Genomic DNA, 26,211 nt, shown 5'->3' on the forward strand with positions numbered 1-26,211 from the left:
TCCCTCCCTGCTCCCACACTCCACCTCCTTAATCACCTGAGGCTGCGCTCCCTCCTGTTCCCACACTCCACCTCCTTAATCACCTGAGGCTGCGCTCCCTCCTGCTCCCACACTCCACCTCCTTAATCACCTGAGGCTGCGCTCCCTCCTGCTCCCACACTCCACCTCCTTAATCACCTGAGGCTGCGCTCCCTCCTGTTCCACACTCCACCTCCTTAATCACCTGAGGCTGCGCTCCCTCCTGTTCCCACACTCCACCTCCTTAATCACCTGAGGCTGCGCTCCCTCCTGCTCCCACACTCCACCTCCTTAATCACCTGAGGCTGCGCTCCCTCCTGTTCCCACACTCCACCTCCTTAATCACCTGAGGCTGCGCTCCCTCCTGTTCCCACACTCCACCTCCTTAACCACCTGAGGCTGCGCTCCCTCCTGCTCCCACACTCACCCCTTAATCACCTGAGGCTGCGCTCCCTCCTGTTCCCACACTCCACCTCCTTTACCACCTGAGGCTGCGCTCCCTCCTGCTCCCACACTCCACCTCCTTAACCACCTGAGGCTGCGCTCCCTCCTGTTCCCACACTCCACCTCCTTAACCACCTGAGGCTGCGCTCCCTCCTGCTCCCACACTCCACCTCCTTAATCACCTGAGGCTGCGCTCCCTCCTGTTCCCACACTCCACCTCCTAACCACCTGAGGCTGCGCTCCCTCCTGCTCCCACACTCCACCTCCTTAATCACCTGAGGCTGCGCTCCCTCCTGTTCCCACACTCCACCTCCTTAATCACCTGAGGCTGCGCTCCCTCCTGTTCCCACACTCCACCTCCTTAATCACCTGAGGCTGCGCTCCCCTCCTGTTCCCACAGGGACATCTTGTTTCACTGGAATAACTCACCCAACCCTCAGTGTGAAAATGTCACCGGTCTCCCCACTCCCCCCAGAGACACTGACTCCTGCCTCTCCCCCCCCCCCCACCCCCCCAGAGACACTGAGACTCCTGCACCCCCCGCCCCCCAGAGACACTGAGACTCGTGCACCCCCCCCCCCCGCCCCCCAGAGACACTGAGACTCCCTGCACCCGCCCCCCAGAGACACTGAGACTCCTGCACCCCCCGCCCCCCAGAGACACTGAGACTCCTGCACCCCCCGCCCCCCAGAGACACTGAGACTCCTGCACCCCCCGCCCCCCAGAGACCACTGAGACTCCTGCACCCCCCCCCAAGACACTGAGACTCCTGCACCCCCCCCCGCCCCCCAGAGACACTGAGACTCCTGCACCCCCACCCCCCGCCCCCCCAGAGACACTGAGACTCCTGCACCCCCCCCCGCCCCCAGAGACACTGAGACTCCTGCACCTCCCCCCCGCCCCCCAGAGGACACTGAGACTCCTGCACCCCCCCCCGCCCCCCCAGAGACACTGAGACTCCTGCACCCCCCCCCCCCCGCCCCCCAGAGACACTGAGACTCCTGCACCCCCCCCCCCACCCCCCCGCTTCCAAAAAAACAAAAGAGCCCAACACTTGAGTAGCCATCAGAATAATGAAACCCCAATAATGACACACAAAGACACATTGACATTTATTCTGTTTCTCTCAGGTTCGAACTCCTGTCTGAGGATTCCTCGCCGAGGAAGGATTCTCTTTGTGTCGTCCAAGCTTCAAAATCAACTCTCCTCGGGAAGAGAAAGCTGGAAATTGATTACAGCAAAGCATTATTGAAATAATAAAGGCACAGCAACATCCTGGGACTGCCCCCAATCTGTTTTATAAAACCCATTTTATAAACACGGCCGAACGCTGCAACAGTTTAGTTGTTTCAAAAAAATATATTTTTATTGATAACAATAACAAAAGCAATAACAACATAACCATCAACATAGTAAAGGAGATATTTCCCACCCAACCCCTCCTGTACATCCCTTAACCATATTGCACTTTCCCCCCCCCCCCCTTCAGAGTGCTGCTTCTGCCGACACTTTAATTCGCCCCCAGAAAGTCGACGAACGGCTGCGTCCTCCGAGAGAACCCCAGCATTGACCCCCTCAAGGCAAACTTTATTTTCTCCAGCTTGAGGAACCCAGCCATGTCACTGAGCCAAGTCTCCACGCTCGGGGGCTCCGAGTGCCTCCACATTAAAAGGATCCGTCTCCGGGCTACCAGGGAGGCAAAGGCCAGAACGTCGGCCTATTTCACTCCCTGTACTCCGGGTTCTTCTGACACTCCAAAGATCGCCACCTCCGGACTCGGCACCGCCCGGGTGTCGAGCACCTTGGACATTGCTCGAGCAAAACCCTCTAAGCTTCGGGCATGCCCAAAACATGTGGACGTGGTTTGCTGGTCTTCCCGCACGTCTCGCACATCGATCGTCTACCCCGAAAAACTTGCTCATCCTCGCCACCTTCATGTGTGCCCGGTGTACCACCTTAAACTGTACTAGGCTGAGCCTGGCACATGATGAGGAGGAATTAACCCTGCGGGCATCCGCCCACAGACCCAACTCTAACTCCCCACCTAACTCCTCCCACTTGCCCTTCAGTTCCTCCACCGGGGTCTCCTCCGCCTCCAACAAATCCTGATAGATATCCGACACTTTCCCCTCCCCCACTCTCCCTGCTCACTCCAGGACTGGTATTTACCCTCTTCCCCCTCTGTCTTCCCCCCCACCCTCTTCCCCCTCTGTCTCCCCCCTCCCACCCTCTACCCCCTCTGTATCCCTCTCCCCCTCTGTCTCCCCCCCAATATCTCCCCCTCTGTCCCCCCCTCAGACTCCCCCTACCCTGCAAGTTTCCCCAATCTCCCTGCATATTTCAGCTTCTAATTCCTGTTGACTGTTTGGGTACAATCCCAATGAGGTCACCATCCCATCCTTGGTTCCACCCACAAAACATCGCTGGATGATTCCTCGGTTATTTCATCTTTTGACTGCTGCCGTGACGCTCCCCTTAATGAAAAAGGCAACTCCCCTTTCCTGCACCTCTGTCCCTCCTGGAGCACCTGTACCTATCGTGTCTATCCAGCTCTCTGCCATTGCTGAGGACTGCGACCCTTTCAGCCGCTCTGCTTTACAATTACAACACTGAGGGAGCACCCGATACCCAATTACAACACTGAGGGAGCACCCGATACCCAATTACAACACTGAGGGAGCACCCGATACCCAATTACAACACTGAGGGAGCACCCGATACCCAATTACAACACTGAGGGAGCACCCAATACCCAATTACAACACTGAGGGAGCACCCGATACCCAATTACAACACTGAGGGAGCACTCGATACCCAATTACAACACTGAGGGAGCACCCGATACCCAATTACAACACTGAGGGAGCACTCAATACCCAATTACAACACTGACGGAGCACCCGATACCCAATTACAACACTGAGGGAGCACTCAATACCCAATTACAACACTGAGGGATCACCCGGTACCCAATTACAACACTGAGGGAGAACTCAATACCCAATTACAACACTGAGGGAGCACCCGATACCCAATTACAACACTGAGGGAGCACTCAATACCCAATTACAACACTGAGGGAGCACCCGATACCCAATTACAACACTGAGGGAGCACTCAATACCCAATTACAACACTGAGGGAGCACCCGATTCCCAATTACAACACTGAGGGAGCACCCGATACCCAATTACAACACTGACTGAGCACCCGATACCCAATTATAACACTGAGGGAGCACCCGATACCCAATTACAACACTGAGGGAGCACCCAATACCCAATTACAACACTGTGGGAGCACCCGATACCCAATTACAACACTGACTGAGCACCCGATTCCCAATTACAACACTGAGGGAGCACCCAATACCCAATTACAACACTGTGGGAGCACCCGATACCCAATTACAACACTGACTGAGTACCCGATTCCCAATTACAACACTGAGGGAGCACCCGATACCCAATTACAACACTGACGGAGCACCCGATACCCAATTACAACACTGAGGGAGCACCCGATTCCCAATTACAACACTGAGGGAGCACCCGATACCCAATTACAACAGTGACGGAGCACCCGATACCCAATTACAACACTGAGGGAGCACCCGATTCCCAATTACAACACTGAGGGAGCACCCGATACCCAATTACAACAGTGACGGAGCACCCGATACCCAATTACAACACTGAGGGAGCACCCGATACCCAATTACAACACTGAGGGAGCACCCGATACCCAATTACAACACTGACTGAGCACCCGATACCCAATTACAACACTGAGGGAGCACCCGATACCCAATTACAACACTGAGGGAGCACCCGATACCCAATTACAACACTGAGGGAGCACCCGATACCCAATTACAACACTGAGGGAGCACCCGATACCCAATTACAACACTGAGGGAGCACCCGATACCCAATTACAACACTGAGGGAGCACTCGATACCCAATTACAACACTGAGGGAGCACCCGATACCCAATTACAACACTGAGGGAGCACCCGATACCCAATTACAACACTGAGGGAGCACCCGATAACCAATTACAACACTGACGGAGCACCCGATACCCAATTACAACACTGAGGGAGCACCCAATACCCAATTACAACACTGAGGGAGCACCCAATACCCAATTACAGCACTGAGGGAGCACCCGATACCCAATTACAACACACTGGAGCACCCGATACCCAATTACAACACAGGGAGCACCCGATACCCAATTACAACACTGAGGGAGCACCCAATACCCAATTACAACATTGACTGAGCACCCAACACCCAATTACAACACTGAGGGTGCACCCGATACCCAATTACAACACTGACTGAGCACCCGATACCCAATTACAACACTGAGGGAGCACCCAATACCCAATTGTAACACTGACTGAGCACCCGATACCCAATTACAACACTGAGGGAGCACCCGATACCCAATTACAACACACTGGAGCACCCGATACCCAATTACAACACAGAGGGAGCACCCGATACCCAATTACAACACTGACTGAGCACCCGATACCCAATTACAACACTGAGGGAGCACCTGATACCCAATTACAACATTGAGGGAGCACCCGATACCCAATTACAACACTGAGGGAGCACCCGATACCCAATTACAACACTGAGGGAGCACCCGATACGCAATTACAACACTGACGGAGCACCCGATACCCAATTAAAACATTGAGGGAGCACCCGATACCCAATTACAACACTGAGGGAGCACCCGATACCCAATTACAACACTGAGGGAGCACCCGATACCCAATTACAACACTGAGGGAGCACCCGATACCCAATTACAACACTGAGGGAGCACCCGATACCCAATTACAACACTGACTGAGCACCCGATACCCAATTACAACACTGAGGGAGCACCCGATACCCAATCAGAACACTGAGGGAGCACCCGATACCCAATTACAACACTGAGGGAGCACCCGATACCCAATTACAACACTGACTGAGCACCCGATACCCAATTACAACACTGAGGGAGCACCCGATACCCAATTACAACAGTGACGGAGCACCCGATACCCAATTACAACACTGAGGGAGCACCTGATACCCAATTACAACACTGAGGGAGCACTCAATACCCAATTACAACACTGAGGGAGCACAATTATTAATTACAACACCGATTTAGCACCTGCTACTCAATTACAGCACAGATGGAGCATCTTTACTTCATTACAACAATGTGGGACGAGAGAATTTTACTGTCAAAAACTCATTAAAGTCAAAGATAATGTCTCCCGAGCTAATGGCTCCAGGATTGCTGCTGTTTCCTCATTCAGTATTAATCCTGACGCTTCCCCTTCCATCAGTCACCTCTCCCTCTCTCACAAACACTCGGAAGTCAGTATGTTCCATGGTACAGTGGCAGCGCACAGTCCGATCCCACAAACTCCCTAGAACATTTACCTCTCTCCAAACAAACTACCCCCTCTTACTCCACTTCAATATGTCCCTCATCCTCGCACAGCAGGATCCCACACACACACTGCAATGTGGTATCGGCCGGATTTGAAAAAAAAAATTGTTTGAGGTGAGAATTGCCGCAGTTGTTGTGCGAAGAATGTGGGGCGGGGTGTAGGGAGGCTGGAACCCTCCCATCCGTGGGCAGGGTGGGTACAGAGGGATATGGGCCAAATGCGGGCAAGCGGGACTAGCTTAGTGATAGAAACTGGGCGGCACGGACAAGCTGGGCCGAAGGGACCGTTTCCATGCTGTAAACATCTTTCACTCTGTGACTGGCCTCCAGTCGCACAAACAGCCTTCTCCCACCACCCTCTGTCTCCTATCACTAACTCAGTTCTGCTTCCAAGTTACCCCATCTCCCATGTGCATTTGACTTCTTTGTCAGTCTCCCATGTGGGGCCTTGTCAGAGGCTTGGCTGCAACCCAGATAAACTACATCAACTGCACCACCCTCATCTGGTCACCTCCTCCAATAATTCAGTCCCATTGGTTCAGCACGGCCTCCCTCTGCCACGCTGACTATTCCTGATCAAAGCTCGCCTCTCCCAAGTGGAGAGTGATTCTCCAGCCCCACCGCCCCACGTCAATATTGCCCTCAGCCTCGCACAGCAAGATCCCACACTGAACACCGTCAGATCCGGTGTCTTTATCCCCCCTTCCCTTGACCCACCAACCAATGTCCACCTCTGCTTTGCTGTCTCTGGATCCCCCCTCCCACCCCATCGCCTCACTGGCTCTCTTTCACCCACACAGCCCCCAATATTCCCCACCCCCCAGTGTGGACAGTGTCGCCTTGCGAGGAACATGGGGCGGGTTGTGTGGGCGCAAGGGGAGGGGGTGGGGGGAGTGCGCTGGACCCTGACTCTACACCAGGAAACCCCCATCCACGATTCTTGTCTCTCTCTCCGCTCCCTCTGGCTTTGCACTCTCCCCTATCTCCGTCCTAATTGCACAATCAGATCCAATCACCCCTCCAGTCAGTGTACATGAGCAATGAAGGCAATTCTACACAGCAAGATCCCACTGGCAGTACCACCATGGTGCAGGACACCCCTCCCACACACTCTGTCTCTCTCCCCCACCCCTCCAGATCCCCTTCACATCCCCAGCCTTCAACTTCCATCACTTACCTCTGCCTCCATCTCTCTCTCTCTCATTTCATTTCTCTCTCTCTTTCCATTTCTCTCCCTCTCTCACTTTTCATTTCTCTCCTTCCCTCTCTCTCATTACATTTCGCTCCTTCCCTCTCTCTCATTTCATTTCTCTCCCTCCCTCCCTCTCATTTCATTTCTCTCTCTCCCTCTCTCTCCATTTCATTTCTCTCCCTCTCTCACTTTTCATTTCTTTCCCTCCCTCTCATTTCATTTCTCTCTCTCCCTCTCTCTCATTTCATTTCTCTCTCCCTCTCTCTCCATTTCATTTCTCTCCCTCTCTCACTTTTCATTTCTCTCCCTCTCTCTCATTTCATTTCTCTCTCCCTCTCTCTCCATTTCATTTCTCTCTCCCTCTCTCTCATTTCATTTCTCTCTCTCCCTCTCTCTTTTCATTTCTCTCCCTCTCATTTCATTTCTCTCTCTCCCTCTCTCATTTCATTTCTCTCTCTCTCTCTCTCCCTCTCTGAGCCTGATCTGCACAGAATCAGACCGCACAGAACAGGCCCTTCCACCCACCAAGCCTGGAGAGACAAGGCTGAGAGGGAGAGGGACTGAGAGGGAGAGAGGCTGAGAGGGAGAGAGGCTGAGAGGGAGAGGGGCTGAGAGGGAGAGAGGCTGAGAGGGAGAGGGACTGAGAGGGAGAGAGGCTGAGAGGGAGAGAGGCTGAGAGGGAGAGGGGCTGAGAGGGAGAGAGGCTGAGAGGGAGAGGGACTGAGAGGGAGAGGCTGAGAGGGAGAGGGGCTGAGAGGGAGAGGGGCTGAGAGGGAGAGGGGCTGAGAGGGAGAGGCTGAGAGGGAGAGAGACTGAGAGGGAGAGAGGCTGAGAGGGAGAGGGGCTGAGCGGGAGAGGGACTGAGAGGGAGAGAGGCTGAGAGGGAGAGGGGCTGAGAGGGAGAGAGACAGAGGGAGAGGGGCTGAGAGGCTGAGAGGGACTGAGAGGGAGAGAGACTGAGAGGGAGAGGGGCTGAGAGGGAGAGGGGCTGAGAGGGAGAGAGGCTGAGAGGGAGAGGGACTGAGAGGGAGAGGCTGAGAGGGAGAGGGGCTGAGAGGCTGAGAGGGAGAGAGGCTGAGAGGGAGAGGGACTGAGAGGGAGAGGCTGAGAGGGAGAGGGGCTGAGAGGGAGAGGGGCTGAGAGGGAGAGGCTGAGAGGGAGAGGGGCTGAGAGGGAGAGAGACAGAGGGAGAGGGGCTGAGAGGGAGAGAGGCTGAGAGGGAGAGAGACTGAGAGGGAGAGGGGCTGAGAGGGAGCGGGACTGAGAGGGAGAGAGGCTGAGAGAGAGAGGGGCTGAGAGGGAGAGAGACTGAGAGGGAGAGGGACTGAGAGGGAGAGGGGCTGAGAGGGAGAGGGGCTGAGAGGGAGAGGGGCTGAGAGGGAGAGGGGCTGAGAGGGAGAGGGGCTGAGAGGGAGAGGGGCTGAGAGGGAGAGGGGCTGAGAGGGAGAGAGGCTGAGAGAGAGAGGGGCTGAGAGGGAGAGGGGCTGAGAGGGAGAGGGGCTGAGAGGGAGAGAGGCTGAGGGAGAGGGGCTGAGAGGGAGAGAGGCTGAGAGGGAGAGGGGCTGAGAGGGGCTGAGAGGGAGAGGGGCTGAGGGAGAGGGGCTGAGAGGGAGAGGGGCTGAGAGGGAGAGAGGCTGAGAGGGAGGGGCTGAGAGGGAGAGAGACTGAGAGGGAGAGGGGCTGAGAGGGAGAGGGGCTGAGAGGGAGAGGGGCTGAGAGGGAGAGGGGCTGAGAGGGAGAGAGGCTGAGAGAGAGAGGGGCTGAGAGGGAGAGGGGTTGAGAGGGGCTGAGAGGGAGAGAGACTGAGAGGGAGAATGGCTGAGAGGGAGAGGGACTGAGAGGGAGAGGGGCTGAGAGGGAGAGGGGCTGAGAGGGAGAGGGGCTGAGAGGGAGAGAGGGTGAGAGGGAGAGAGGCTGAGAGGGAGAGGGGCTGAGAGGGAGAGGGGCTGAGAGGGAGAGGGGCTGAGAGGGAGAGAGGCTGAGAGGGAGAGGGGCTGAGAGGGAGAGAGGCTGAGAGGGAGAGGGGCTGAGAGGGAGAGGGGCTGAGAGGGAGAGGGGCTGAGAGGGAGAGGGGCTGAGAGGGAGAGGGGCTGAGAGGGAGAGAGGCTGAGAGGGAGGGGCTGAGAGGGAGAGAGACTGAGAGGGAGAGGGGCTGAGAGGGAGAGGGGCTGAGAGGGAGAGAGACTGAGAGGGAGAGAGACTGAGGGAGAGAGGCTGAGAGGGAGAGAGGCCGAGAGGGAGATGGGCTGAGAGGGAGAGAGACTGAGAGGGAGAGAGACTGAGAGGGAGAGGGGCTGAGAGGGAGAGAGGATGAGAGGGAGATGGGCTGAGAGGGAGAGGGGCTGAGAGGGAGATGGGCTGAGATGGAGAGAGACTGAGAGGGAGAGAGGCTGAGAGGGAGAGAGACTGAGAGGGAGAGGGGCTGAGAGGGAGAGGGGCTGAGAGGGAGAGAGACTGAGAGGGAGAGGGGCTGAGAGGGAGAGGGGCTGAGAGGGAGAGGGGCTGAGAGGGAGAGAGACTGAGAGGGAGAGGGGCTGAGAGGGAGAGAGACTGAGAGGGAGAGGGGCTGAGAGGGAGAGGGGGCCCCCCTCCTTACACTCTGTCTCTTTCCACTGCCCTTCCTGAGCCCCTCACACCCCCTCCCAGCCCCTCCCTGTTCAGCTGCCCTTCCCTCCCTCCATTTCCCCATCTCTCTCTCTCTCTGTGTCTGCCTCTCCCTCTCCCAGCCTCCCTCTTTCCCTCAATCTTTTACATTTACAGTCAGCTCGCGGGTGTTTGTAAGTAATAGGGAGCCAGGCGAGTGCACAGCTCGATCCCACACACACACACAACCTGCTCACGGACAGGGGAACAATTTAAACACTGAAACCAGGAGCAGGCCATTCGGCCCTTCCAAGCTGCTCTGCCATTCATCATCACGGCTGACCATCCGACTCAGTAACCTGTGTGTCCCCCCCCCACATCCTCTGATCCTCCCCAGAGCTATATCCTTCTTTAAAACAAGCTGGGCAGCAACATTATCCAGGGTGGATCTTTATAAACACAAAATTCTCAGATTCACAAATGTGGACAGGCAGACAGAGAGAGAGAGAAATCCAGTCAACACCTCAATAAACTCAAAATGCTTCCTGCACATTGCACTGAATCCCTCAATTCATCCCCGTGTGGGGAAAACTGGCAGCAGAATTATCCAGCAATAAAACGTCACCTTAAACAACTTTCAATTCCCGTCCCTCTCCCAGCAGCTTCACAAGTGGGGGATGGATTTAAAACCCAGCGGCTGCTTCTTTCGGGAGGCACTTTCCGGGTCATCTCTGCCCAGCAAGACTCCAAGGCACCGTTACCAATCTCCGTCCCCTTCTCTCCCTCCCTCCCCCTTTACTGTATTCTCTCTCTCCTTTCCCATTCTCTCTCTCCTTTTCCTTTCTCTCTCTCATTTTCCTTTCTCTCTTTCCTTTCCCATTCTCTCTCTCCTTTCCCATTCTCTCTCTCTCTCCTTTCCCATTCTCTCTCTCCTTTCCCATTCTCTCCTTTCCCATTCTCTCTCTCCTTTCCCATTCTCTCTCTCCTTTCCCATTCTCTCTCCTTTCCCATTCTCTCTCCTTTCCCATTCTCTCTCTCCTTTCCCATTCTCTCTCTCTCTCCTTTCCCATTCTCTCCTTTCCCATTCTCTCTCTCCTTTCCAATTCTCTCTCTCCTTTCCCATTCTCTCTTCTTTTCCTATTCTCTCTCTCCTTTTCCTTTCTCTCATTTTCCTTTCTCTCTTTCCTTTCCCATTCTCTCTCTCATTTCCCACTTCTCTCTCTCCTTTTCCTTTCTCTCTCTCATTTTCCTTTCTCTCTCTCATTTTCCTTTCTCTCTCTCATTTTCCTTTCTCTCTTTCCTTTCCCATTCTCTCTTCTTTCCCATTCTCTCTCTCCTATCCCATTCTCTCTCTCCTTTCCCATTCTCTCTCTCTCTCCTTTCCCATTCTCTCTCTCCTTTCCCATTCTCTCCTTTCCCATTCTCTCTCTCCTTTCCCATTCTCTCTCTCCTTTCCCATTAATTCCAGTAAAACACGGGCACTGTGCGATTGGTAAATTGAACCAGGCCCCAATCGCGGCCTTTTCCGTTCCAGGCCCTTTGTGAGAGCTGGATTAAAATGTCCTCGGAAAATCTCCTGTCATCCCATTTAGAATAAGTGTCCCACCACACTGGACGTGTTTAATTTTCATGATTACAGAACTAAAACCCAAAACACCAGTCAATGTACTAATGACTAAAGTTACAATGAAGACCATTCTGCACAGCAGGATCCCACGGGCAGCCCCACAACGGAGGAGGACTCAACCGCTCCAAGATCCAGTATCAATTACCCCAACTGAGTCCCCAACGTTCCCCACCCCCTCTCAGTTTGGTTCTCCCTCACCCTGTTTCTCCCCCCGCCCTTTCTCACTGTCGATTGAGGTTTAAGGTGTGGACACCATGGAGGGGTGAGGAATGTGGGGTGGGGAGGTGGGGGTCTGTGCCCTGGCTGTGCAGCAGAGACCCCCATCCAACAATCTCCTCTTCCCTCTCCCTGCCCCTCTGGCTTCTCTCTCTCTCTCTCTGTCTCACTCTGTCTATCTCTCTCTGATACTTCACAAGCTGAAGACAAAGATGGGAGGGAGAGAGAGACAGAAACAGACAGAGAGAGAGAAACAGACAGAGGGACAGAAATAGGCAGAGAGAAAGGCGAAAATGCAAAGTCAGTACATCACTAAAACTCAAATCCAAATATTTCCTGTGCATTTTACTCAAACCTGGATTTATTGCAATGTCAGCTGTGTTGAGCCCTTTAAGACATGTGACACACATTACACACAGAGACAGGCAGAAAGAGAGTGACACAATGACACACAGACAGGCAGGCAGAGGCAGAGGGAGTGAGAGAGATGTAAAGAGAGACAGGTAGTCAAGACAGGTAGAGACAGACCGACAGGGGGAGAGAGACAGAAGATAGAGGCAGAGGGAGAGAGGAAAACAGTGACTAACAGAACCAGGCAGTCAGAGAGAGGGAGAGACAGACCGACAGGGGAGAGAGACACAGACAGAGACAGAAGATAGAGGCAGAGGGAGAGAGGAAAACAGAGACTAACAGAACCAGGCAGTCAGAGAGAGGGAGAGACAGACCGACAGGGGGAGAGACACAGAAGATAGAGGCAGAGGGAGAGAGGAAAACAGAGACTAACAGAACCAGGCAGTGAGAGAGAGGGAGAGACAGACCGACAGGGGGAGAGACACAGACAGAGACAGAAGATAGAGGCAGAGGGAGAGAGGAAAACAGTGACTAACAGAACCAGGCAGTCAGAGAGAGGGAGAGACAGAACGACAGGGGGAGAGAGACAGACAGAGACAGAAGATAGAGGCAGAGAGAGAGAGGAAAACAGTGACTAACAGAACCAGGCAGTCAGAGAGAGGGAGAGACAGACCGACAGGGGGAGAGACACAGACAGAGACAGAAGACAGAGGCAGAGGGAGAGAGGAAAACAGTGACTAACAGAACCAGGCAGTCAGAGAGAGGGAGAGACAGACCGACAGGGGGAGAGACACAGACAGAGACAGAAGATAAAGGCAGAGGGAGAGAGGAAAACAGTGACTAACAGAACCAGGCAGTCAGAGAGAGGGAGAGACAGACCTACAGGGGGAGAGACACAGACAGAGACAGAAGATAGAGGCAGAGGGAGAGAGAATGAGAGGGAGAGGGGCTGAGAGGGAGAGGGGCTGAGAGGGAGAGGGGCTGAGAGGGAGAGGGGCTGAGAGGGAGAGGGGCTGAGAGGGAGAGGGGCTGAGAGGGAGAGGGGCGTAGAGGGAGAGGGGCGTAGAGGGAGAGGGGCTGAGAGGGAGAGGGGCTGAGAGGGAGAGGGGCTGAGAGGGAGAGAGGCTGAGAGGGAGAGGGAGAGGGGCTGAGAGGGAGAGGGAGAGGGGCTGAGAGGGAGAGAGGCTGAGAGGGAGAGGGGCTGAGAGGGAGAGAGGCTGAGAGGGAGAGGGGCTGAGAGGGAGAGAGGCTGAGAGGGAGAGGGGCTGAGAGGGAGAGAGACTGAGAGGGAGAGGGGCTGAGAGGGAGAGGGGCTGAGAGGGAGAGGGGCTGAGAGGGAGAGAGGCTGAGAGGGAGAGAGGCTGAGAGGGAGAGAGGCTGAGAGGGAGAGGGACTGAGAGGGAGAGAGACTGAGAGGGAGAGGGACTGAGAGGGAGAGAGGCTGAGAGGGAGAGGGACTGAGGGAGAGGGGCTGAGAGGGAGAGGGACTGAGAGGGAGAGAGGCTGAGAGGAAGAGGGGCTGAGAGGCTGAGAGGGGCTGAGAGGTAGAGGGGCTGAGAGGGAGAGGGGCTGAGAGGGAGAGGGGCTGAGAGGCTGAGAGGGGCTGAGAGGGAGAGGGGCTGAGAGGGACTGAGAGGCTGAGAGGGAGAGAGGCTGAGAGGGAGAGAGGCTGAGAGGGTGAGAGGGAGAGAGGCTGAGGCTGAGAGGGGCTGAGAGGGAGAGGGGCTGAGAGGGAGAGAGACTGAGAGGGAGAGGGACTGAGAGGGAGAGGGGCTGAGAGGGAGAGAGGCTGAGAGGGAGAGAGAATGAGAGGGAGAGAGACTGAGAGGGAGAGGGGCTGAGAGGGAGAGGGACTGAGAGGGAGAGGGGCTGAGAGGGAGAGGGGGTGAGAGGGAGAGAGGCTGAGAGGGAGAGAGGCTGAGAGGGAGAGGGGCTGAGAGGGAGAGAGACTGAGAGGGAGAGAGACTGAGAGGGAGAGAGACTGAGAGGGAGAGGGGCTGAGAGGGAGAGAGGCTGAGAGGGAGAGGGTCTGAGAGGGAGAGGGGCTGAGAGGGAGAGGGGCTGAGAGGGAGAGAGGCTGAGAGGGAGAGAGACTGAGAGGGAGAGGGGCTGAGAGGGAGAGGGGCTGAGAGGGAGAGGGGCTGAGAGGGAGAGGGGCTGAGAGGGAGAGGGGCTGAGAGGGAGAGAGGCTGAGAGGGAGAGGGGCGTAGAGGGAGAGGGGCTGAGAGGGAGAGAGGCTGAGAGGGAGAGGGGCTGAGAGGGAGAGAGGCTGAGAGGGAGAGGGGCTGAGAGAGAGGGGCTGAGAGGGAGAGAGGCTGAGAGGGAGAGGGAGAGGGGCTGAGAGGGAGAGGGGCTGAGAGGGAGAGAGGCTGAGAGGGAGAGGGGCTGAGAGGGAGAGAGGCTGAGAGGGAGAGGGGCTGAGAGGGAGAGAGGCTGAGAGGGAGAGGGGCTGAGAGGGACAGAGACTGAGAGGGAGAGGGGCTGAGAGGGAGAGGGGCTGAGAGGGAGAGGGGCTGAGAGGGAGAGGGGCTGAGAGGGAGAGGGACTGAGAGGGAGAGGGGCTGAGAGGGAGAGGGGCTGAGAAGGAGAGAGGCTGAGAGGGAGAGGGGCTGAGAGGGAGAGAGACTGAGAGGGAGAGGGGCTGAGAGGGAGAGGGGCTGAGAGGGAGAGAGGCTGAGAGGGAGAGAGGCTGAGAGGGAGAGGGACTGAGAGGGAGAGAGACTGAGAGGGAGAGGGACTGAGAGGGAGAGAGGCTGAGAGGGAGAGGGACTGAGGGAGAGGGGCTGAGAGGGAGAGGGACTGAGAGGGAGAGGGGCTGAGAGGGAGAGGGGCTGAGAGGGAGAGGGGCTGAGAGGGAGAGGGGCTGAGAGGGAGAGGTGCTGAGAGGGAGAGGGGCTGAGAGGGAGAGGGACTGAGAGGGAGAGGGGCTGAGAGGGAGAGGGGCTGAGAGGGAGAGAGACTGAGAGGGAGAGAGACTGAGAGGGAGAGGGGCTGAGAGGGAGAGGGGCGTAGAGGGAGAGGGGCTGAGAGGGAGAGGGGCTGAGAGGGAGAGGGCCTGAGAGGGAGAGAGGCTGAGAGGGAGAGGGGCTGAGAGGGAGAGGGAGAGGGGCTGAGAGGGAGAGAGGCTGAGAGGGAGAGGGGCTGAGAGGGAGAGAGGCTGAGAGGGAGAGGGGCTGAGAGGGAGAGAGGCTGAGAGGGAGAGGGGCTGAGAGGGAGAGAGACTGAGAGGGAGAGGGGCTGAGAGGGAGAGGGGCTGAGAGGGAGAGGGGCTGAGAGGGAGAGGGGCTGAGAGGGAGAGAGGCTGAGAGGGAGAGAGGCTGAGAGGGAGAGAGGCTGAGAGGGAGAGGGACTGAGAGGGAGAGAGACTGAGAGGGAGAGGGACTGAGAGGGAGAGAGGCTGAGAGGGAGAGGGACTGAGAGGGAGAGGGGCTGAGAGGGAGAGGGGCTGAGAGGGAGAGGGACTGAGAGGGAGAGAGGCTGAGAGGAAGAGGGGCTGAGAGGCTGAGAGGGGCTGAGAGGGAGAGGGGCTGAGGGGGAGAGGGGCTGAGAGGGTGAGAGGGAGAGAGGCTGAGGCTGAGAGGGGCTGAGAGGGAGAGGGGCTGAGAGGGAGAGGGGCTTGAGAGGGAGAGAGACTGAGAGGGAGAGAGGCTGAGAGGGAGAGGGGCTGAGAGGGAGAGAGGCTGAGAGAGAGAGAGAATGAGAGGGAGAGGGGCTGAGAGGGAGAGGGGCTGAGAGGGAGAGGGGGTGAGAGGGAGAGAGGCTGAGAGGGAGAGAGGCTGAGAGGGAGAGGGGCTGAGAGGGAGAGGGGCTGAGAGAGAGAGGGACTGAGAGGGAGAGGGGCTGAGAGGGAGAGAGGCTGAGAGGGAGAGAGACTGAGAGGGAGAGAGACTGAGAGGGAGAGAGACTGAGAGGGAGAGGGGCTGAGAGGGAGAGAGGCTGAGAGGGAGAGGGGCTGAGAGGGAGAGGGGCTGAGAGGGAGAGGGGCTGAGAGGGAGAGAGGCTGAGAGGGAGAGAGACTGAGAGGGAGAGGGGCTGAGAGGGAGAGGGGCTGAGAGGGAGAGGGGCTGAGAGGGAGAGGGGCTGAGAGGGAGAGGGGCTGAGAGGGAGAGGGGCTGAGAGGGAGAGAGGCTGAGAGGGAGAGGGACTGAGAGGGAGAGGGGCTGAGAGGGAGAGAGGCTGAGAGGGAGAGAGACTGAGAGGGAGAGGGACTGAGAGGGAGAGGGGCTGAGAGGGAGAGGGGCTGAGAGGGAGAGAGGCTGAGAGGGAGAGGGGCTGAGAGAGAGGGGCTGAGAGGGAGAGAGGCTGAGAGGGAGAGGGAGAGGGGCTGAGAGGGAGAGGGAGAGGGGCTGAGAGGGAGAGAGGCTGAGAGGGAGAGGGGCTGAGAGGGAGAGAGGCTGAGAGGGAGAGGGGCTGAGAGGGAGAGAGGCTGAGAGGGAGAGGGGCTGAGAGGGAGAGAGACTGAGAGGGAGAGGGGCTGAGAGGGAGAGGGGCTGAGAGGGAGAGGGGCTGAGAGGGAGAGGGGCTGAGAGGGAGAGGGACTGAGAGGGAGAGGGGCTGAGAGGGAGAGGGGCTGAGAAGGAGAGAGGCTGAGAGGGAGAGGGGCTGAGAGGGAGAGAGACTGAGAGGGAGAGAGGCTGAGAGGGAGAGGGACTGAGGGAGAGGGGCTGAGAGGGAGAGGGGCTTGAGAGGGAGAGAGACTGAGAGGGAGAGAGGCTGAGAGGGAGAGGGGCTGAGAGGGAGAGAGGCTGAGAGGGAGAGAGAATGAGAGGGAGAGGGGCTGAGAGGGAGAGGGGCTGAGAGGGAGAGGGGGTGAGAGGGAGAGAGGCTGAGAGGGAGAGAGGCTGAGAGGGAGAGGGGCTGAGAGGGAGAGGGGCTGAGAGAGAGAGGGACTGAGAGGGAGAGGGGCTGAGAGGGAGAGAGGCTGAGAGGGAGAGAGACTGAGAGGGAGAGAGACTGAGAGGGAGAGAGACTGAGAGGGAGAGAGGCTGAGAGGGAGAGGGGCTGAGAGGGAGAGAGGCTGAGAGGGAGAGGGGCTGAGAGGGAGAGGGGCTGAGAGGGAGAGGGGCTGAGAGGGAGAGAGGCTGAGAGGGAGAGAGACTGAGAGGGAGAGGGGCTGAGAGGGAGAGGGGCTGAGAGGGAGAGGGGCTGAGAGGGAGAGGGGCTGAGAGGGAGAGGGGCTGAGAGGGAGAGGGGCTGAGAGGGAGAGAGGCTGAGAGGGAGAGGGACTGAGAGGGAGAGGGGCTGAGAGGGAGAGAGGCTGAGAGGGAGAGAGACTGAGAGGGAGAGGGACTGAGAGGGAGAGGGGCTGAGAGGGAGAGGGGCTGAGAGGGAGAGAGGCTGAGAGGGAGAGGGGCTGAGAGAGAGGGGCTGAGAGGGAGAGAGGCTGAGAGGGAGAGGGAGAGGGGCTGAGAGGGAGAGGGAGAGGGGCTGAGAGGGAGAGAGGCTGAGAGGGAGAGGGGCTGAGAGGGAGAGAGGCTGAGAGGGAGAGGGGCTGAGAGGGAGAGAGGCTGAGAGGGAGAGGGGCTGAGAGGGAGAGAGACTGAGAGGGAGAGGGGCTGAGAGGGAGAGGGGCTGAGAGGGAGAGGGGCTGAGAGGGAGAGGGGCTGAGAGGGAGAGGGACTGAGAGGGAGAGGGGCTGAGAGGGAGAGGGGCTGAGAAGGAGAGAGGCTGAGAGGGAGAGGGGCTGAGAGGGAGAGAGACTGAGAGGGAGAGGGGCTGAGAGGGAGAGGGGCTGAGAGAGGCTGAGAGGGAGAGAGGCTGAGAGGGAGAGGGACTGAGAGGGAGAGAGACTGAGAGGGAGAGGGACTGAGAGGGAGAGAGGCTGAGAGGGAGAGGGACTGAGGGAGAGGGGCTGAGAGGGAGAGGGACTGAGAGGGAGAGGGGCTGAGAGGGAGAGGGGCTGAGAGGGAGAGGGGCTGAGAGGGAGAGGGGCTGAGAGGGAGAGAGGCTGAGAGGGAGAGGGGCTGAGAGGGAGAGGGGCTGAGAGGGAGAGGGACTGAGAGGGAGAGAGGCTGAGAGCAAGAGGGGCTGAGAGAGAGAGAGGGGCTGAGAGAGAGAGAGGCTGAGAGGGAGAGAGGCTGAGAGGGAGAGGGGCTGAGAGGGAGAGGGAGAGGGGCTGAGAGGGAGAGGGGCTGAGAGGGAGAGGGGCTGAGAGGCTGAGAGGGAGAGAGGCTGAGAGGGAGAGAGGCTGAGAGGGTGAGAGGGAGAGAGGCTGAGGCTGAGAGGGGCTGAGAGGGAGAGGGGCTGAGAGGGAGAGGGGCTTGAGAGGGAGAGAGACTGAGAGGGAGAGGGACTGAGAGGGAGAGAGGCTGAGAGGGAGAGGGGCTGAGAGGGAGAGGGGCTGAGAGGGAGAGGGGCTGAGAGGGAGAGAGGCTGAGAGGGAGAGAGGCTGAGAGGGAGATGGGCTGAGTGGGAGAGAGACTGAGAGGGAGAGGGGCTGAGAGGGAGGGACTGAGAGGGAGAGGGGCTGAGAGGGAGAGAGACTGAGAGGGAGAGAGAGGCTGAGAGGGAGATGGGCTGAGTGGGAGAGAGACTGAGAGGGAGAGAGGCTGAGAGGGAGAGGGGCTGAGAGGGAGAGGGGCTGAGAGGGAGAGGGACTGAGAGGGAGAGAGACTGAGAGGGAGAGGGGCTGAGAGGAAGAGGGGCTGAGAGAGAGAGAGGGGCTGAGAGAGAGAGAGGCTGAGAGGGAGAGAGGCTGAGAGGGAGAGGGGCTGAGAGGGAGAGAGACTGAGAGGGAGAGGGGCTGAGAGGGAGAGAGGCTGAGAGGGAGAGAGACTGAGAGGGAGAGAGACTGAGAGGGAGAGAGAGAGACAGAGAGACTGACTGAGAGAGAGACTGAGAATGTGACAAGCAGAAAGTCAGTAAAAGTCGATTCAAACGGTCCCCTGGGCTTTCACAAGGAACCGTGACATTAATCACAGTACAACACGGGCACTGCGCGATTGGGAAATTGTCTGATTAAATGGAAGCCCCTCTTTAAAACTGAAAGTGGGGCAGAGGGGGGGGAGCCTGGAGACATTGGAGAACTCGGTGAGCTGAATTAACCCCCTCCCACACCCACACAACCCCCCTCCCCCCATCACCAACACTTCACTAATCATTCCGTCTTCAGCACAGGAGATATCCCTTACACAGCCTCACATTTATAAATTCAATCCCAGCACCTCGGCAACATTATGAAAGTCGATACGTTCATGTTTACATGTTGCAGTGTGCACAGCAGGATCCCATAAATAATAAACATGATGGAGACAGGAGCCCAGTCCGTATCCTGCGTCTCTCTTAACCTCCCACTCAACCGCCCCCCTCCACACACACCCCACACCCCCACACACATTCGCCACCCTCACTAGCCTCCCCATTCAAATAACGACAAATCACGTTGGTGTTTTTATCATTTTATTGGAAGAGGAAATATAGAGGGAAATAGCTGGAGAGAGAGGCTCGGTGAGGGGAGGGGGATGTGGTGGGGAAGAGTGAGACAGGCAATTTCTCCCATGCTCCCTCTCTTTCTCTCTCAGGTCTTCTTTCCCTCTGGAGGCATTTTCAAATCGACTGGCCTCAGGACAGGACAGGGCTGTCTCAGGACATTTTCAAATCGACTGTCTCAGGACAGGACAGGGCTGTCTCAGGACATTTTCAAATCGACTGTCTCAGGACAGGACAGGGCTGTCTCAGGACATTTTCAAATCGACTGTCTCAGGACAGGACAGAGCTGTCTCAGGACATTTTCAAATCGACTGTCTCAGGACAGGACAGGGCTGTCTCAGGACATTTTCAAATCGACTGCCTCAGGACAGGACAGGGCTGTCTCAGGACATTTTCAAATCGACTGTCTCAGGACAGGACAGGGCTGTCTCAGGACATTTTCAAATCGACTGTCTCAGGATAGGACAGGGCTGTCTCAGGACATTTTCAAATCGACTGTCTCAGGACAGGACAGGGCTGTCTCAGGACATTTTCAAATCGACTGTCTCAGGACAGGACAGGGCTGTCTCAGGACATTTTCAAATCGACTGTCTCAGGACAGGACAGGGCTGTCTCAGGACATTTTCAAATCGACTGTCTCAGGATTGTGTAAAATCGCACTTTCTAAAAGATAATGTGACTGGGCCGTGACTGTGCACAGCAGAACCCCCACCCCCAGACCCTGTGCCTGATCACCCCCTCACCCCACCCCACATCTCTCCCCCCGTTTCCCCTGGCCCTCCCTTTTCTCTCACCCCCTCTCTTTTTCACTCCTCGCTCCCACCGCCCTCTCTCTCTTTCTCTCTCCCTCTTTTTCACTCTCTCCCTCCACCCTCTAACTTTCTCTGTCCCCCTCCCCTTTTCACTTTATCTCCTTCCACCCTCTTGTCGTTCTCTCGCCCTCTTTTTCACTCCCTCTCCCTCCACCCTGTCTTTCTCTGTCCTCCCCTCTCTTTTTCATTCTCTCTCCCTCAACCCTGTCTTTCTCTGTCCCCCTCCCCTTGTCACTACATCTTTCTCCCTCCACTCTCTCTCTCTTTCCTCCTCTTTTTCACTCCCTCTCTCCCACCGCCCTCTCTCTGTCTTTCTCCCTCCCCCTCTTTTTCACTCTCTCTCCCTCCACCCTCTGTCTTTCTCTGTCCCCCTCCCCTTTTCACTATATCTCTTTACCTCCACTCTCTCTCTCTTTCTCTCCCTGCCCTCTCTTTTTCACTCTCTTTCTCCCTCCACTCTCTCGACAAATCACATTGGGGTTCTCTGTAACATTTAGTCCAAGATGAAATGTAGAAAGAAATGGCTGGAAAGTAGGAGAGAGAGAGACAGAAAGCTGGGGTGACTGAGGCAGGGACATTTAACCCCAAACCCCCCTCAGAAATCCTTCCTATCCCACCGCCCTGTCTAAAACACAAACACCACCATTGAGGACAAACCTGTTCCCAGGCTGCGGCCTATTCATTTCAGACCCATTCCCGACTGCTGCACATTCAGTGAGCCAGTTTAATATTAAATTGTGCGTGGTCACTAAGTTGACATTTCAGGAAAGGCTGCAGGCCACTGATGCACAGCAGGATCCCACAACCAGCAATGTGATCCTGACAGGGTGGGACAGGCAGGTGAGCGGGGGGATGGGGGAGAGAGATATTCCTTCCCTTGCCTGCTATATTCTTTCCTCCATCTCTTCCCCCCCCCCCGCCCCCAAAATACCCCCACCCCTGAATACCACGGGTATTGGGAGTCTGGAGCCACATCCACTGTCCCCAGAAAGTTACACTTCCCTCTTTAAACTGGGAAACCAGCTGCCTGGTCCGTCCGGAGACTTTTTACAATCACCCTCCCAGCATTTATTTCCATTTATTTCCCAAATCAGGGTATCCCCAGAAAGATGTGATGAGGCTCCCCATTGCAGTTTGTGGGAAGGTTTCATTGATTGAAGGTTTAAAGAGACACTAAAAAGCTGGAGAGAGATGGACAGATAGCGGCAGAATGCTGGAGAGACAGAGAGAGAGGCAAGAATGGAAAGAAGGCAGAAAGGGAGAGAAAGCCTCTCTTTTTCACTACCTCCCTCTCCCTCCAACCTCTCTCTCTCACATCTCCCTCCTACCCCCCCCCCCCCCCGCCCCCCCCCCTCCCACGACCCCACTCTCTCTCTCTCTCTCTCATCCCAGTAGTTGGGAAGGAGAGAGAGAGAGAGGATCACACACAGGAATCCAACAATCACTACCACAGCAAACAGAATTCAAATGGCCCCCTGCCAATTTCATTTCACCCTCACATTTAAGTCTCGGCCTAAAACACAGGCTTTATTCTAGAATTACACCCCCTTCAAGTTTAAGGGACTATAATTCCAGATTACTTTACAGTCGATGGATTCAGTATTAAAGTGACCCCACTGTTGGTTCATTTCAGGAATTCTGCAGGCAACTTGTGCACGGGGAGATCCCAAAAATGGTGACACTTTCCAAATTGAGTTCCGAGTTTCTGATGGTGGATTTCTCTCTCAGCAGCGATGAGATCATGGCTGAATATCCCGTCAGTGCACGCAGAAAGGGTTCATTAACTCTCTCGTTCCCAAGCACTCAAGTTTAAGACTTTAAAATTCGAGACCTTCGAACCCACTTTGCAGTCCGTGAGCTATTTCATTAAAAAAAAAGTAGGTACTCTATATTTATTTATTTATTTATTTTTATAAATTTAGAGTACCTAATTCATTTTTTCCAATTAAGGGACAATTTCACGTGGCCAATCCACCTACCCTGCAAATCTTTGGGTTGTGGGGGCGAAACCCACTCAAACACAGGAAGAGAGCTATTTTATTTTCAGAGTTGTGGTCACTGTTGCTGCGCGGGCAAAGGCCACAGGCCTGTGAGTGAACAGCAAGATCCCACAGCAGCAGCAATCTGGACCTAACCAGATGGGACACTGTCCTTCTCCCCCCCCCCCCCCCCCTCCTCACTCCTGCTGGGAGCCCCATTCCCCACTGCACCTAACACCACCCCCCCACCCCACCCCCGCCGTGTCATGTGTGGATTGGAACATCCCTGGAGAAGTCCCTTCAGTTTCTGAAAGAGTTAAACTGCCTCTTAAAACGAAGAAAAACCTTTTTAAAACAAAATCCATTGGCACACAGAAAGATCCCAGAAGGTGCAGTCGGCAGTGTTGAGTGTCGTTGACATTTGCTACCAGGTTGCAGAGAGTGGCTGAGACAGTGAAATCCCCCCCCCGCCCCCCCCCCCACCACACATACCCGGGATGCTCAGAATTAACATAACCCCTGTTATTTTGGAACAAAATTAGACAGCTTTATATTCCAGATTTGTATTTTACTCTTTGCCACCCACCAAAGGGTTAATGTGTTTGTGTCGAAGTGCAAGGCCAGGGCGGCAATAAAGAGACAACTCACGTGAGTGCGGCCTGTGGAGTAGGCCTCAGTCCATCCACTTGTCCTCTGGAGAATAGCCTTTGTCCAAAGATTCCTGGTCGCATTGCAGTCTTCAAAGTTCAAATTCCTGGGGAAAAGAGGGAGAAAATTAACTAAAACGCAGGAAAATGTTTACACTTGTAGCACAGCAAGAGGCCAAGATTCCCCCTCTCAGTCACACAAACTCTCAGCAACATCCACCTACACTAATCTCAGTTATAAACCACAGAATAAAAAAGATTGAGAGACAGTTCCCACTTCCCTTGTCTTTCTCTTTCTCTCTCTCTCGCTATCTCATTCGGTCCCACTATCCCTCTCATTCATATTTCTGTCTCCCTCGTTATCCCTCATCAGCCTCCCAGCATTTAGTTCTATTTGTTTCTCTAATCAGGGTATCCCCAGAAAGATGTGATGAGACTCCCCATTGCAGTTTGTGGGGTGGTTTTCTTAGATTAAAGGTTTAAAGAGACACTAAAAAGCTGGAGAGAAATGGACAGATAGTGGCAGAAAGCTGGGGAGACAGAGAGAGAGAGAGAGAGGGGCAAGAATGGAAGAAAGACAGAAAGGGAGAGAAAGCCTCTCTTTTTCACGACCTCCCTCTCCCTCCACCATCTGTCTTTCTCCTCTCCCTCTCTCTAATCTCTATTACCCCCCAGCCCCACACTCTTTTCTGTACTTCTCTCTCTCTCTCTTTCTATCATCCTAATAGTTGGGAAGGAGAAAGAGAGAGAGAGACAGGGTCACACACAGGAATCCAACATTCACAACCACAGCAAACTGAATTCAAATGACCTCCTGCGAATTTAATTTCACTCTCATACTTGTGCCTCGGCCTAAAATACAGGCTTCATTCCAGAATTAGACCCGCTTCAAGTCAAGGGACTTTAATTCCGGGCAATCGAGATTACTTTACAGTCAATGGGTTCATTTAAAAGTGACCCCCACTATCGTTAATTTTGTGAATTATGCCGGCAACCTGGGCACAGGGAGAGCCCAACAAATGATGACCACTTTCAAAATTGAGTTCAGAGTTTCTGATCTGAGATTTCTCTCTCTCTCTCTACCAGATTACAGAGAGTGGCTGAAACAGTGAAATGCCCCCCCCCCTCCCCACACACACACCGCACCCCATACCCCCACCCCTGGGACGCTCAGAATTAATATAACCCCTGTTATTTTGGAACAAAATTAGACAGCTTCATATTCCAGATTTGTATTTTACTCTTTGCCGCCCACCTAAGGTTTAATGTGTTTGTGTCTAAGTGCAAGGCCGGGGCTGCAATAAAGAGACAACTCACGTGAGTGCGGCCTGTGGAGTAGGCCTCAGTCCATCCATCCATGCTCGGGAGAAATACCCTTACCCAAAGATTCCTGCTCACATTGCAGTCTTTCAAAATTCAAATTCCTGGGAAAAAGAGGGAGAAAATTAACTAAACCACAGGAAAAGATTGAAACTATTTCATACAGCGAGAGCCCAGGGTCCCCTTTTCAGTTTTACAACCCCTCAGCAACATCCGAATACAAATAAGTCACAGCTTTCAACCAGAGGTTAAAAAAGATTGAGAGACAATTAATACTCAAAATCTTTTTATTGTCACAATTAGGCTGACATTAATACTGCAATGAAGTTACTGTGAAAATCCCCTTCTCTTGTGTTTCTCGCTGTCTCTCTATCCCTCTTATACATATTTCTGTCTCCTTCCCTCCCTCACTCTTTTTGATCCCTCCAATATTAAAATTAAACCTCAGTCAGGGTAATAACCCGGGTGAAGCCTGCGGAACAGGCCTCAGCCAGCGCTCCCTCGGGAAGAATTCACCCTCCCTCGTCCTCCTCACTGGATTCCCGACTTCCTTCCAGTTCTCCAAATAAAAACGCCTCTGGAGAAAAAAAGGAGATAACATTGATTATAAAGGCAATAACAGGGACATTTTAATAAAATATTCAAAACAGCACAACAGGAGTTCAACATCTCCAATCTCGAGTCAATCAGTAACATGTCAACAGCCAAAATGCACAGCTCAAAACAGGCAGATTGACACACCCAGCGACACACACACACACACACACTGAAGCAGAGGGGTAATGTTTTGAGTGTAGTGAGTTTTTGGTTTGTGAACTGAAGTCCCTCAGACACAGATATATCCTCAGTGAGCTGTGAGCAGACTCCACCCCTAGTCTCTGCCATGTGTGGAATGTCTGTCTCAGAACACAGCTCTCTATTGACATGTAAATGCAGGCCAAGAGATACTGATCTCCTTGCTGCTCAGCCCCACACACACAGAATGTGACTTCAGCTAACCCTTGGCCTTCCCCACACCAGTGTTGTTCACTGAGCAGGACAGAAAAAATTGGATTAAATGTAATTATTAGACAGGGACGTTCTTATTTTCTCTACCCAAGTGGATAACATCACATTTATCCACGTTGTACTGCATCTGCCATATCTCTCACTCACTCCCCTCCAATAGGATTGAATCGTAATTTAAAATAGTATTGGGAAATGATTAGAAACAGTTTGGACTGAGATCTCCTCAGTGACCTGTGTGCAGACCCCACCCCCGACTTTCTGTGAGGAATGCCCCCCTCGGTGTGGTTCAGTGAGGATCAATGGGATTTTTCACTGAAATCCTCTGATGTCAATTCCTGAGATTAGAATTTGTAATGAAAAAATTTGGATTCAATGAAAACGGTCAGTTTAATAACCCCAATGTTCTGACTGCCTCACGTCCTGGCACCCTCACACCCTCACACCCTCATGTCCCCTAACTCTCAATCCCTGACCCACTCACGCCTCCGAAACCTCAGATCCTGACCCGCTGTGTACCTCTTTCTGTGTGTGTGTCCCTTACTCTGTCTGTGTGCCCACCTCTCACTGTCCCTCTCTGTATCCCTCTCTCCCTCTGTGTCCCCCTCTCTCGCTGTCTGTGTCCTTCTATCTCACTCTATCCCTCTCTTTCACTGCGTACCTTTCTATCTGTCTCACTCTCTCTGTGTCCCTCTCCCTCTATGTGTCCCCGTCTCGCTGTCTCTCTCGCTGTGTTCCTCGCTCTCTCGCTGTGTCCTTCTCTCTCGCGCTGTGTACCCGTCCCTCTCGCTGTGTCCCCCTCTCTCTCGCTGCGTCCCTCACTCTCTCTCGCTGCTTCCCTCTCTCTCTCGCTGTGTCCCCCTCTCTCTCGCTGTGTTCCTCGCTCTCTTGCTGTGTCCCTCTCTCTCTTGCTGTGTACCCGTCCCTCTCGCTGTGTCCCCCTCTCTCTCTCTCGCTGTGTTCCTCGCTCACTCGCTGTGGCCCTCTCCCTCTCGCTGTGTACACGTCCTTCTCGCTGTGTCCCCCTCTCTCTCGCTGTGTACCCCGCTCTCTCGCTGTGTCCCTCTCTCTCTTTCGCTGTGTCATAGATTATCATAGAATTTACAGTGCAGAAGG

The 26,211-nt window shown here is 55.0% G+C and overlaps 1 long non-coding RNA gene across 5 annotated transcripts; it reads right to left on the bottom strand.

The window, feature by feature from the left end:
- Nucleotides 1–1,550: 1,550 nt before the first annotated feature.
- Nucleotides 1,551–25,327, bottom strand: LOC140405647 (uncharacterized). 5 transcript variants are annotated; one of them, XR_011938733.1, is made up of 5 exons: nt 25,204–25,327; nt 24,534–24,667; nt 24,088–24,194; nt 22,772–22,877; nt 1,551–1,683 (listed from the first exon to the last, which is right to left on the bottom strand). It is a non-coding gene; the product is annotated as an uncharacterized lncRNA (long non-coding RNA). The 5 variants fall into 5 exon arrangements; XR_011938732.1 differs by lacking the exon at nt 25,204–25,327 and adding an exon at nt 24,832–24,950; XR_011938734.1 differs by lacking the exon at nt 25,204–25,327 and adding an exon at nt 24,846–24,938.
- Nucleotides 25,328–26,211: the final 884 nt, after the last annotated feature.

This window comes from Scyliorhinus torazame, unplaced genomic scaffold (genome assembly GCF_047496885.1).
Source record: "Scyliorhinus torazame isolate Kashiwa2021f unplaced genomic scaffold, sScyTor2.1 scaffold_182, whole genome shotgun sequence".
Lineage (NCBI taxonomy): Eukaryota > Metazoa > Chordata > Chondrichthyes > Carcharhiniformes > Scyliorhinidae > Scyliorhinus > Scyliorhinus torazame.